The following is a 13,634-nucleotide window of genomic DNA, read 5'->3' as shown; positions in this document are numbered from 1 at the left end:
CCCATAGAGGTGTACCCATCTCCCCGACCCATAGAGGTGTACCCATCTCCCCGACCCATAGAGGTGTATCCATCTCCCCGACCCATAGAGGTGTATCCACCTCCCCGACCCATAGAGGTGTATCCATCTCCCCAACCCCACAGAGGTGTATCCATCTCCCCAACCCCACAGAGGTGCATCCATCTCCCCGACCCATAGAGGTGTACCCATCTCCCCGACCCATAGAGGTGTACCCATCTCCACAACCCATAGAGGTGTACTCATCTCCCCAGCAGACACCCTCCTGACCTCCAGCTGCTGAGAAGCAGGCATTTGGGTCGGTTTGGCCTGGTCATGTATGGCTGCCGTACATAGACTATCACCCGGGTGTCCTGCTGTCTGCAGTTTATTGCCTCGAATCATCAAATCAAACTCACTTTGTGGCCCCGGGCAGTGACTTGCAATGCTGTTTGCTGGTGGCACTGTTGAGGTTTTCCTGGCGCAGTGTAGGAGGAGATGCTCATCCTCCAATATCATTTGGAGGGGAAATTTTAGCTCTTTCCCAATCTTTAGATATCCGGCCGTCCGCGGTCACATGATAAAAGCCGTGTTTGTTCACTTGTGATCCAGGTTTGCTTCCTTGTTCTTTACTGCTCTGCTCTCCAGCAAGTCTATGGGTCAGGTTTGACTGGTTGTAAACAATGGAGGTGAAGTTTTATCTCGGCAGTGATGTTGTGCACACATGGTAAGCCGTATTGGCAAGTATGTGGAATGGAAAGGTCACTTCAATTCTTTTCGGTAAATGTCACTCTGAGGTGCATTGTAAATAAAGCTGAGTGAGTCTTTGGTGGCTGCCATCTGCAAATCTCCAGCTCCAGAATGATTTCAGTCTTAGGTGGATGCCGTCTCTAAACATCATCTTCCCCCCCATCTTTAAAATGTGCCGGCCTTTGGAACACATATGTGGGCTGCACTTCCTGCAAGCGACTGCACTTTACTGCTCCTCTGCTCCAATGTAAGTCTATTGGTCAGCCATGACCCATTAAATACAATGTAATTCCTATGTGGCTGATTTATTTTCTTCATTATAATTTAAGCAGGGGGGGCTGAGTGATTGCAGTGTAACACAGATCTCCTTCTCGCGGCCAATGAATGGATCTATTATAGTAAATGCTACAAAATGATTGAAATGTTGAGGAATATATAACAGGCGAGGGGATTAGGATAATAATACAAAGTATCTCCATCATACTTCGCTTTACAGTGGACCTGTGCTGCGTTCATACAGGGGTGCACAACAGGTCCTCTTGATGATACACGGGGTGGTGATGACATGTTTATGATTTCAGAGCGGCCAATCACAATTCAGCTGACTCCGCTAATCTAACATCTGATTGGGCTCTCTGCGTTCGCTGCACCCGGCACACCCGCGCCACAAACTATTTCCAGAGAAGATTATTTACTTCCGATCGGCAGTGAGCTTGAAATGTGAGATCCGTGAGGAATATCGGATGAGGTTCTGACAGCTGAATGAAAGTTCTGACACCTTGGGTTGTATTTTGTATCGTTCATCTTCCTCCTCCTATCTCAGGAGACATGAGGGGTGTCCGTGGGCCCGGAGGAGATATTGGGTGCTGTGTGAGGGTCCCCTGCAGGTGTCACATTCCATCATAGACCATTGTGCCTGGGTACGTTGTGTGTGTATGTTGTGCAGGTTTCACCATGGTGTACAGGTGAGGTGTGGGGTCCCGGTGTCAGGATGGGGTACAGGTGAGGTGTGGGGTCCCGGTGTCAGGATGGGGTACAGGTGAGGTGTGGGGTCCAGGTGTCAGGATGGGGTACAGGTGAGGTATTGCGACCAGATGTAGGGATGGGGTACAGGTGAAGTGCTGGGTCCAGGTGTCAGGATGGAGTACAGGTGAGGTGTTAGTTCCAGTTGGGGTACAAGTAAGTTGTTGTGTCCAGGTGTCAGGATGGGATCCAAGTTTCAGGATGGGGTACAGGTGAGGTGTTGGGTCCTGGTGTCAGGATAGGATAGGGTACAGGTGAGGTGTTGGGTCCTGGTGTCAGGATAGGGTACAGGTGAAGGGTTGGGTCCTGGTGTCAGGGTAGGGAACAGGTGAGGTGTTGGGTCCTGGTGTCAGGATAGGGAACAGGTGAGGCGTTGGGTCCTGGTGTCAGGATGGGGTACAGGTGAGGTGTGGGGTCCTGGTGTCAGGTTGGGGTACAGGTGAGGTGTTGGGTCCTGGTGTCAGGATAGGGTACAGGTGAGGTGTTGGGTCCTGGTGTCAGGGTAGGGAACAGGTGAGGTGTTGGGTCCTGGTGTCAGGATAGGGAACAGGTGAGGTGTTGGGTCCTGGTGTCAGGGTAGGGAACAGGTGAGGTGTTGGGTCCTGGTGTCAGGATAGGGTACAGGTGAGGTGTGGGGTCCAGGTGTCAGGTTGGGGTACAGGTGAGGTGCTGGGTCCCAGTGTCAGGATGGGATCCTGTTGAGGTGTTAGGTAACAGACCTGTGCCCAGGTACCCTTTACAGGTACGGTATCAGTCTGTGATGAAGTACGCTGTACAGATGAGGTATCAGTGTTTAGTCGGTATGTCTATACAGGTGAGGTATCCGACTGTACGTGGATATGCTATACAGATGCATATGAGGAATCCGATTGTATCCAGGAACACTACACAGGTACATTGTACTGTGGGGTTGTGTCCAGGTACATTGTACAGGTGAGTTGTGGGCTGTGTCCAGGTATACTACACAGGTGAGCTGTGGGGTTGTGTCCAGGTACATAGTACAAGTGAGTTGTGGGCTGTGTCCAGGTATACTACACAGGTGAGCTGTGGGGTTGTGTCCAGGTACATTGTACAAGTGAGTTGTGGGGTTGTGTCCAGGTACATTGTACTGTGGGGTTGTGTCCAGGTACAGTGTACAGGTGAGTTGTGGGCTGTGTCCAGGTATACTACACAGGTGAGCTGTGGGGTTGTGTCCAGGTACATTGTACAGGTGAGTTGTGGGCTGTGTCCAGGTATACTACACAGGTGTATCCACTTTTCCCTCCCGGGGACAATAGACTGTAGTTCCTGGAGGAGCCTCAGGTAGACGGATTAACTCAAAGTCCAGATATATAAAAGCCGGGCTCCTCCCGGTGCATTGTGGGAGTGGAGTGTGTGTAGAAGTGAAGGTGACAGTGTGGTGTCCCCGAGGACCGGCACAGAGGAAAGGCAGCAATGTTATCTATATATCAAGGTAAGGGAGCCGCACCTGTCACACCTGGGCCCCCGCCAGCCTCCTAGATGGAGACTTCTCTGACTCCTTCCAGGCCCGGGTCACATGTGAGTCCCTGCGAATGATTAATTCCCCTCCAGACACGGACATATGGGCACAGGGACTGGCCCAGACTGGCCGCCTGCTGATCCCTTAATAAATGACTGCCAGTTAGTGACATCCCAGCGAGCAACTGGCAGCTGCACTGATACTGCAGAGAGCCCGGCCTGCCTTCCACACCGGACACAACTGTGCAGAGGAGAATGTTACCGGATCCTCTGCAGCTTCACTGCCACTGACTGCCAACTGTCCCTTTACTGCCACTGGCTGCTAACTGTCACTGTACTGTCACTGACTGCTAACTGTCACTGTACTGTCACTGACTGCTAACTGTCACTGGCTGCTAACTGTCACTGTACTGTCACTGTACTGTCACTGACTGCTAACTGTCACTGGCTGCTAACTGTCACTGTACTGTCACTGACTGCTAACTGTCACTTTACTGCCACTGACTGCTAACTGTCACTGTACTGTCACTGGCTGCTAACTGTCACTGTACTGTCACTGGCTGCTAACTGTCACTGTACTGTCACTGACTGCTAACTGTCACTGACTGCTAACTGTCACTTTACTGCCACTGACTGCTAACTGTCACTGGCTGCTAACTGTCACTGTACTGTCACTGACTGCTAACTGTCACTTTACTGCCACTGACTGCTAACTGTCACTGTACTGTCACTGGCTGCTAACTGTCACTGGCTGCTAACTGTCACTGACTGCTAACTGTCACTGTACTGTCACTGGCTGCTAACTGTCACTGTACTGTCACTGACTGCTAACTGTCACTGTACTGTCACTGACTGCTAACTGTCACTGGCTGCTAACTGTCACTTTACTGTCACTGACTGCTAACTGTCACTTTACTGCCACTGACTGCTAACTGTCACTTTACTGCCACTGACTGCTAACTGTCACTGACTGCTAACTGTCACTGACTGCCAACTGTCACTGACTGCCAACTGTCACTGACTGCCAACTGTCACTGACTGCCAACTGTCACTGACTGCCAACTGTCACTTTACTGCCACTGACTGCTAACTGTCACTGTACTGCCCAACATTAATTCAAACATGGCGGATCCCCCTCCCCCACTTCCATTGTTACCTGAATCTCACCTGTGACCCATTTCTCCTGCCAGCCGAGTATATTATGTGTACAGAGATATCACACCGGACCCGGCACAACACAGTATATAGGAGGCGGGAAATAGAAGATATGTGATGTCACTCCTATATAATATATCTTATATCTGGGGGCGGTGATGTCACTCCTGTATAATATATCTTATATCTGGGGGCGGTGATGTCACTCCTGTATAATATATCTTATATCTGGGGGCGGTGATGTCACTCCTGTATAATATATCTTATATCTGGGGGCGGTGATGTCACTCCTGTATAATATATCTTATATCTGGGGGCGGTGATGTCACTCCTGTATAATATATCTTATATCTGGGGGCGGTGATGTCACTCCTGTACAATATATCTTATATCTGGGGGCGGTGATGTCACTCCTGTATAATATATCTTATATCTGGGGGCGGTGATGTCACTCCTGTATAATATATCTTATATCTGGGGGCGGTGATGTCACTCCTGTATAATATATCTTATATCTGGGGGCGGTGATGTCACTCCTGTATAATATATCTTATATCTGGGGGCGGTGATGTCACTCCTGTATAATATATCTTATATCTGGGGGCGGTGATGTCACTCCTGTATAATATATCTTATATCTGGGGGCGGTGATGTCACTCCTGTATAATATATCTTATATCTGGGGGCGGTGATGTCACTCCTGTATAATATATCTTATATCTGGGGGCGGTGATGTCACTCCTGTATAATATATCTTATATCTGGGGGCGGTGATGTCACTCCTGTATAATATATCTTATATCTGGGGGCGGTGATGTCACTCCTGTATAATATATCTTATATCTGGGGGCGGTGATGTACTGCCAGTTAGTGACATCCCAGCGAGCAACTGGCAGCTGCACTGATACTGCAGAGAGCCCGGCCTGCCTTCCACACCGGACACAACTGTGCAGAGGAGAATGTTACCGGATCCTCTGCAGCTTCACTGCCACTGACTGCCAACTGTCCCTTTACTGCCACTGGCTGCTAACTGTCACTGTACTGTCACTGACTGCTAACTGTCACTTTACTGCCACTGACTGCTAACTGTCACTTTACTGCCACTGACTGCTAACTGTCACTGACTGCTAACTGTCACTGACTGCCAACTGTCACTGACTGCCAACTGTCACTGACTGCCAACTGTCACTGACTGCCAACTGTCACTGACTGCCAACTGTCACTTTACTGCCACTGACTGCTAACTGTCACTGTACTGCCCAACATTAATTCAAACATGGCGGATCCCCCTCCCCCACTTCCATTGTTACCTGAATCTCACCTGTGACCCATTTCTCCTGCCAGCCGAGTATATTATGTGTACAGAGATATCACACCGGACCCGGCACAACACAGTATATAGGAGGCGGGAAATAGAAGATATGTGATGTCACTCCTATATAATATATCTTATATCTGGGGGCGGTGATGTCACTCCTGTATAATATATCTTATATCTGGGGGCGGTGATGTCACTCCTGTATAATATATCTTATATCTGGGGGCGGTGATGTCACTCCTGTACAATATAACATATCAGTGTCTGTATCTCGGTCCTCCGGTGACCTCGTCTGCTCTGATGATGTCATTGCTCACTCTCTCCTCATTGGCTCACATGGCCGTCTATACAGACTCTGCATTGCAGATGGGGAAGCTGCTCGGCATGCTGGTTAATTCCAATCTGAGCGCCTGACATCATCAATTATTAATAACGATGCTATTACAGTCTCAGTGTCTGGCCGGTGTCGCCGCGCCGCGTTCAGCTCACTGCCGCATCATCCGCCATCTCCAGCGCAGAGATCGATATCGGGTCAGAGGGGGGAGGAGTCTCCGGGGCCGCTGATTATCCTACAGCACACTCTGCTCGACGCATAGCTCTCTCCTCCACACAGGGTGTAGAAGAGGGCGGGGTCAGTCATTGTGTCACTGGAGGGAAACAAAAATTGGAGACGGAAGCGCCACTACCTAGCGCAATAAATGTGGTAGAGTGGGGTGTAGGCGTAAGTGTGGTGCTCACCTGAGGCTGGGTGAGTATTCGCTTGTAATCGTCGGGTGGTGGTCAAGCGGATGGGGTGGAGTGGTGGTGGTAGTAGTCCCTCTTTTTCAGGGTGGCGTGGTGTTTCGACCCAGTAGGCCAATGGGGATACAAACACGAGGGGGTGAGGTATGCAATGGTGGGTGAAAAAGGGGTGAGCTTCTGTAACTCACCGTGGAGATAGTGGAGGGCGACTCTCAACGATGACGGCGCGGCCTGTGTGGTGCCTGGGCGGTGGGCCGTGGAGTGGTCCTCGGGAGTCCTGGCATGGGTGTCCTCCGATGACAGGTGCTGTGGAGTGGTGGAGCGACGGGTGGCCCTAGATGGTCCTAGATGGGGGAACTGAAGAGCGGTTGGAGGTGCCGAAATGTTCAGTCTCAGTGACGGAGAATTCACGTTGGGGCTTTCGGGCAGCCCGACGGAGCTGTGACCTGCAGGCGTATGCTGGAGAAGCCTGTGATGCGGGTGTAGCGGCGTGAGCCGTGGGGAGCGGGTCATAGGCAGAAGTGCCGGGGGTTGGAGCCGGGTGTCGAGGAGCGAGCGGTGTCCGTGAACAGCTGGAGTGTGGGAGACACTCTGAGGACCCGTGGAGACCGGGCTGACGGCGACGCGTTTCAAAGGTTAAACCTTCTTTTTCAAGCCGATGTGAGGGGAGCTTGTGTCACTGGAACAGGAAGTGATGGGAAATCCAAAATGGCACAGTTGTCACAGGGACAGGAAATTAGTAAATCTTCCAGTGGGGACACCTAATCCAGTGACGGGAATGTCTTCACTTTGGAGAGACTTTGACTTCCTGTTGTGCCTCCTGGACAGGAAGTAAAGGGAATTTGTCTTCATTTACATAGCTTCTTGAAAACATCACAGCACCCTGCCTCAGCCCCGGTGCAAGCAGTGGGAGGAGTTATGCAAGTATCAAAATGCCTTGATGGCAATGCCTACGTGTGATGCTGAGCCTCCGTGATTGGAAGAACTGAAATCCATTGAATGAAAGGGGCGGGGCCAAGGGCAGTCAGTCTGAGGAGAAAAGTGCTAGATGATACTGGAAGTCCTCCAGCCAGGAAATGTTGCGGGCTCTATGTGACTTCTGCAGCTTCTAATCCACATTGTGAGAAGCTCCCAGTGTGCAGTGACATCAGATGAAGAGGAGAGGAGCCGCTACAACTGAAGGGGAGGCCGGAGGTCAGATAGAAGACTGAAGGGGAGGACGGAGGTCAGATAGAAGACTGAAGGGAAGGCCGGAGGTCAGATAGAAGACTGCAGGGAAGGCCGGAGGTCAGATAGAAGACTGAAGGGGAGGACGGAGGTCAGATAGAAGACTGAAGGGAAGGCCGGAGGTCAGATAGAAGACTGCAGGGAAGGCCGGAGGTCAGATAGAAGACTGAAGGGGAGGACGGAGGTCAGATAGAAGACTGAAGGGAAGGCCGGAGGTCAGATAGAAGACTGCAGGGAAGGCCGGAGGTCAGATAGAAGACTGAAGGGGAGGACGGAGGTCAGATAGAAGACTGAAGGGAAGGCCGGAGGTCAGATAGAAGACTGCAGGGAAGGCCGGAGGTCAGATAGAAGACTGAAGGGGAGGACGGAGGTCAGATAGAAGACTGAAGGGAAGGCCGGAGGTCAGATAGAAGACTGCAGGGAAGGCCGGAGGTCAGATAGAAGACTGAAGGGGAGGACGGAGGTCAGATAGAAGACTGAAGGGAAGGCCGGAGGTCAGATAGAAGACTGCAGGGAAGGCCGGAGGTCAGATAGAAGACTGAAGGGGAGGACGGAGGTCAGATAGAAGACTGAAGGGAAGGCCGGAGGTCAGATAGAAGACTGCAGGGAAGGCCGGAGGTCAGATAGAAGACTGAAGGGGAGGACGGAGGTCAGATAGAAGACTGAAGGGAAGGCCGGAGGTCAGATAGAAGACTGCAGGGAAGGCCGGAGGTCAGATAGAAGACTGAAGGGGAGGACGGAGGTCAGATAGAAGACTGAAGGGAAGGCCGGAGGTCAGATATAAGACTGAAGGGGAGGACGGAGGTCAGGTAGGAGACTGAAGGGGGGGACGGAGGTCAGGTAGGAGACTGAAGGGGAGGACGGAGGTCAGATAGCGGCCTCCAGTCCGGTTTTGCGCTCTCCTCGTCTTCTCCCGGCGCCGTCACCGTCCTTTTCACTGTTCAGACTTCATCTTTCCCTCTTGTAGATGTCGCTGGATCGAGGCCAGGCGGGCACAATGGCGGGCACAATGGCCGGCCGGCGGTAGATTGGATGAGTGTCCGGTTTCCTTGGTGAGCGGAGAGCTTCAGGGAACTATGGGGCCGTTGGGGGCCCTGGTGAGACCTACTTGGGGCCGGCCCTGGAATGCCACCCGCTCTTCACATTATTGTTCTGAGGGGGGAGTCATTGGAAGATCTTCCAGGGGGGCTCTGAGGGATGGGGCCCCTTTCTCAGGCCCAGGCGCGGCCTGATTTACGAGGACGCGGTTATTTCGGTGTGAAAGGAGACTCTGTTCTCCGGCAGTAAATCTCCGCCGACGGGAATCTTTATTTAGGCCGGCTGCCCGCTCTTTCATGCTCGGAGATCACGCCGGGAGCCTTGTTTGGCCAGGCCGGGGCGCGCCGACCTCCAAGGAGAGGCCGCGCTCGGCCTCCATTATTTCTCTCCGGGGTTACGAAGCTTCAAATGGAGGAAAGTTGTGACGATGGTTCAATTATAAAAAAAAAAGCCAATTGGTAAAAACGCCCAAATTGTAGGAAGAACAGACGGCCGCCGCCAGCAAAATTCCCTTTGTGCCTTCCGGCCATCACAATGAACAGATCGCTGTGGGTCCCGTAACGGTTCGTCGCAGGTTGGCGCGCGTTGCGTTAAGCACATTGACACGAATGTTTGACTGCGTTTGTTCATCTGTGTCACGTGACTTCGGTGACATATTTTATTGGACAATGGAGCTTAAAGCTCGAAACCAGCTGAAAAAAACTTCTAGACAAAATGTTTCGTTTCTGGATGCAGAAGGTTAGGAGACGCTCGCAGCTTTTATGTGCGTCTATCCCTTTTCGGGGAGGTTTCACCTCACTTTGCGTCTATTTCACCGGAAGTGATAGAAGTTCCTAATCGGAATTTAAAAACAAGAATAAGAAAAGGTTTGGCCCGGAGTTTCGCTTTAATAATATTTCTGGGGTTTCCGTTTTTCTGGCCGCTAAGTCTGTAGAATGGAGTGCAGGCGATATTCCAGGGAGCCCCTGCAGAGGGCGCCATCACACCACGAGTGCCGCAGGATGTATGCACAGGACTCGTCTGGCGCAAAGTTCCCGGTCTCCTCCTCTATATAGAATATGAAGAACGTTCATCCACACCGGAGTCTGTGCGTTGTACGCATTGTAGAGATTTTATTTAATGTTTCCATCTGTATGTAATTCCGCTCTGCGTCACAAAAACACCGCCGTGTATGACGCACACCAACACAGCGCTAAACTGAAGCCACAGGACATCGGGAAAGTTGCCTTGTTATTACATTGGGGCTGTTTTAGGCAACTCTGCCCAGCGATACCCGACTCTGCCCAATGGTGCCCGACTCCTCCCAACGGTGCCCGACTCCTCCCAATGGTGCCCGACTCCTCCCAATGGTGCCCGACTCCTCCCAACGGTGCCCGACTCTGCCCAACGGTGCCCGACTCTGCCCAACTCTATGCAACCCAGCCCAGGTCTACCCAGCTCTGCTTCAGGCCTTGTTCACACCAAGCGCAGAGCAGGTGCAGAGCAGAGCAGTTGCAAGCTGTAGCAAAACTGCGTCCAATGTATTCCAATGGTATTTTTTGCTCCAGTTCACATCGCAGCGTTCAGTTCCAGAGCAGGTGAAAAAACTGCAGCAAGCCCTATTTTACCTGCTCTGGATCTGCTCTGGAACGCATGCAAACGCATCAAAACCCATGCAAATGCCTGGAACGCACTGAAAGCCTATGTTAAAGGAGAACTATGAGGGGGGAGGGAGTGCTTTTCACTCACCTCATAGTTCTAGCCGACCTGTGACAATGAGACTGTCACAGGTCGGCTCAGTAGATCGGGAGGTGAGCGAACACATACCGGCGTTCCCTCACCTCTCGATCCTGTCACGGCTCTCTGCCGTGACAGGGGAGGGGCTGGATTCCCCCCTCCCCGCTCCGATCCGCCAGCGCTGACTGGCGGAACGGACGGGGGAGGGGGCGGGTACAGCTGGCTCTGCCTCTAGATAGGCAGAGCCAGCTGTCAGTCACGCAGCTGTGCGGATCCAGGCATAATTGTCGGGATCCGCTTCAACTGCGGCGTCTCAGTATACCGCGTGCTACAGCTCGGGGTATACTGAGCCTAGGGTGACGGGAGGACGCTAGTTTGTGTCCTCCCGTTACCCTAAGGAGAACTATGGGGAAAAGCCCTAACCCCGTAGTTATCCTTTAAAACTAAAAAAAAATAATTAAATTTTTTTATTTTTTTTTAACCAAAAACGACCCGGAACGCATCAAAAATACGGCACAACCCACTGCACTGCGTGTGCAGAAACCTGAGCGGATCTGCTCTGCATTTGGTGTGAACAAGGCCTACCCAACTCTACCCAAGACTACCAAGCTCTGCCCAGTGCTACCCAATACTGCCCAACTCTGCCAAGCCATGCTTCACTTTCCTCAGTTCTACCCAGCTCTGCCCAACACTGCCCAACTCTACCCAATGATGCCCAACTCTACACAAGTCTGCTTAACTCTGCTCAATTCTCCCCAATACTGCCCATCTCTGCCCAGCCCTGCTTCACTTTCTTCAGGTCTACCCAGCTCTGCCCAACACTACCTGACTCTACCCAATGATGCCCAACTCTACACAAGTCTGCTTAACTCTGCTCAATTCTCCCCAATACTGCCCATCTCTGCCCAGCCCTGCTTCACTTTCTTCAGGTCTACCCAGCTCTGCCCAACACTACCTGACTCTGCCCAGCTCTGCCCAACACTACCTGACTCTGCCCAGCTCTGCCCAACACTACCTGACTCTGCCCAGCTCTGCCCAACACTACCTGACTCTGCCCAGCTCTGCCCAACACTACCTGACTCTGCCCAGCTCTGCCCAACACTACCTGACTCTGCCCAGCTCTGCCCAACACTACCTGACTCTGCCCAGCTCTGCCCAACACTACCTGATACCGCTACACAAGTCTGCTTAACTCTGCTCAATTCTCCCCAATACTGCCCATCTCTGCCCAGCTCTGCCCAACTCTCCCCAACTCTGCCCAGCTCTGCCCAACACTACCTGACTCTGCCCAGCTCTGCCCAACACTACCTGACTCTGCCCAGCTCTGCCCAACACTACCTGACTCTGCCCAGCTCTGCCCAACACTGCTTCACTTTCCTCAGGTCTACCCAGCTCTGCTTAATGCTGCCCAATGCTGCCCGACTCTGCTCAGCTCTACCCAACACTGGCCAACTCTATGCAACCCAGCCCAGCTCTACCTAGCCCTACACAACTCTGCCCGACGCTTCCTGACTCTACCCAGCTCTACCCAGCTCTGCCTAACTCTGCCCGACGCTACCTGACTCTGCCCAGCTCTACCTAACTCTGCCTAACTCTGCCCGACGCTACCTGACTCTGCCCAGCTCTACCCAGCTCTGCCTAACTCTGCCCAACTCTAACCAATGCTGCCCAACTCTACATCACTCTGCCCATTGGGTGTGAATTGGCTCTTTTACTTCATTATTTTTGAATGAATTTCTCTAGTTGGGTGAATAATGTTCCATTGTTATTGAGGGTCCACTCTTCGCATTGTCATGTGTTAATGTGCGTTGCATTACAGGCTGCGCATTCAAAAAGTGGGCTGTCCTAACAACCTGAAAGCACGTGACCCTCTTTTTCCAAGGCGCCGCTGTGCACTTCCAATGCGTTACCGTGCGCCTCCATGCACTGCATCACAGATGCAATGCCTTCGTTTGTTGGGGTGACATTCGAAATAAAAGCACAGCAACGCATATTCTGCACATGGCTGCGCGTTGCGGTAAAGCTCAGGTGTAAACGGGCCCGGTGATCACAGATACGTCTCCTTCCTCTCCAGTCTTCGGAGCACTCGGCATGATTTGAGGGACGTCACAAGACAGCCGAACCTCTCATATACATAATTGCGCTGTGATAACGCATGTCATGCCTGTAACGTGTATTGCGATGCTATTTAGAACGCCACCCAAACGCACTAAGGCGATGCACTTTCCCTGCAATGTGCAGTAGTGCGTTACGTTACAGAATTGGGACATGTCCAGTTTTCGGCACATTGGGGGGCGCGTTGGCAGCTCGTTCCTATCAGCGGGAACACAACCTCAGTAATGTTCAGTGAACCCGCATGATGTCAGGTGATGTGCGTTGTTTCCTGCGAGCTGCGGCAGTGCTCGCGGCGGTAGTTCAGCGGTTGTTGGATTTTTCCCGGGTCAGATAGGAGGAAGTTCGTCTGTTTTTGGCCCTTTAATTTCTTCTGATCGGTTTTGGAGATTTGGAGTCGTAAATATCACATCAGCTGCCAAAAAAGATTGCGCAACCTCAACCAACCGGATTCCACCCGCGCAGGTTAGACGAGGGAGCCGTCGCCTGATTGGTCGTCATGCGCTTCTTTTGCATTTCTTCCCCCTGGAGGCTCATCCTCTGAATTCCGGCGACAGGTGTGTGAGGCTGCGGGGAAGATGGAGGCACAGGGTGTACTGGCGGGTGGCTCAGTGGTTAACACGTCCGCCTTGCAGCACTCAGTTCAAATCCCAACCAAGTCAGGTGCATTTTTCCGGTCTGAGGACGCACATTGAGAGCCCATAAAAAAATGAACGCGTCTATCCAACGCAACGTGCGTCCGCACACCAAACGCACGCTCAGAAGTGCAAACAGACCCTAAGGGCTCATTCCCACCAGGCCCATGGGGCAGCGATGTGCATCCAAGTCCCAACGCATAGGCAAAGCATTTCATCCTATGTCCTATTGTTCAAATTCACAGGAACGCAGCACCAAAAAAGTTTTTTTTTTTTTTTGGCGTGCAGTAGTGTCCGACTTTGCGTCCTGTTCCTTAGTCTCTGATTCCCGTTATCTGCCTCCGGGTAGCGGGTTCGGGCCTCGACTCAGAGCTGTGCGGTCCCGGAGGTGACCCCCACTTCCACAATGACACCCCCGAGTGATGGGGACAGCTGTGGCTGGC

At 52.1% G+C, this 13,634-nt stretch overlaps 1 protein-coding gene and 1 long non-coding RNA gene across 2 annotated transcripts in view; both read left to right on the top strand.

The window, feature by feature from the left end:
* The window catches only part of PLEC (plectin), a 225,016-nt gene that overhangs the window by 45,555 nt on the left and 165,827 nt on the right, over positions 1 to 13,634 (top strand). The window lies entirely within an intron of this gene.
* LOC108791977 lies at positions 1,731 to 2,229 on the top strand. The gene is made up of 3 exons (XR_001941532.1): positions 1,731 to 1,823; positions 1,879 to 1,897; positions 2,210 to 2,229. It is a non-coding gene; the product is annotated as an uncharacterized LOC108791977 (long non-coding RNA).

The sequence above is a fragment of the Nanorana parkeri genome, unplaced genomic scaffold (genome assembly GCF_000935625.1).
Source record: "Nanorana parkeri isolate BGI_ZX_2015 unplaced genomic scaffold, ASM93562v1 scaffold588, whole genome shotgun sequence".
NCBI lineage: Eukaryota > Metazoa > Chordata > Amphibia > Anura > Dicroglossidae > Nanorana > Nanorana parkeri.
The sequence above is the reverse complement of the archived record's forward strand: the minus strand, read 5'-3'. Positions and strand labels throughout refer to the sequence as shown.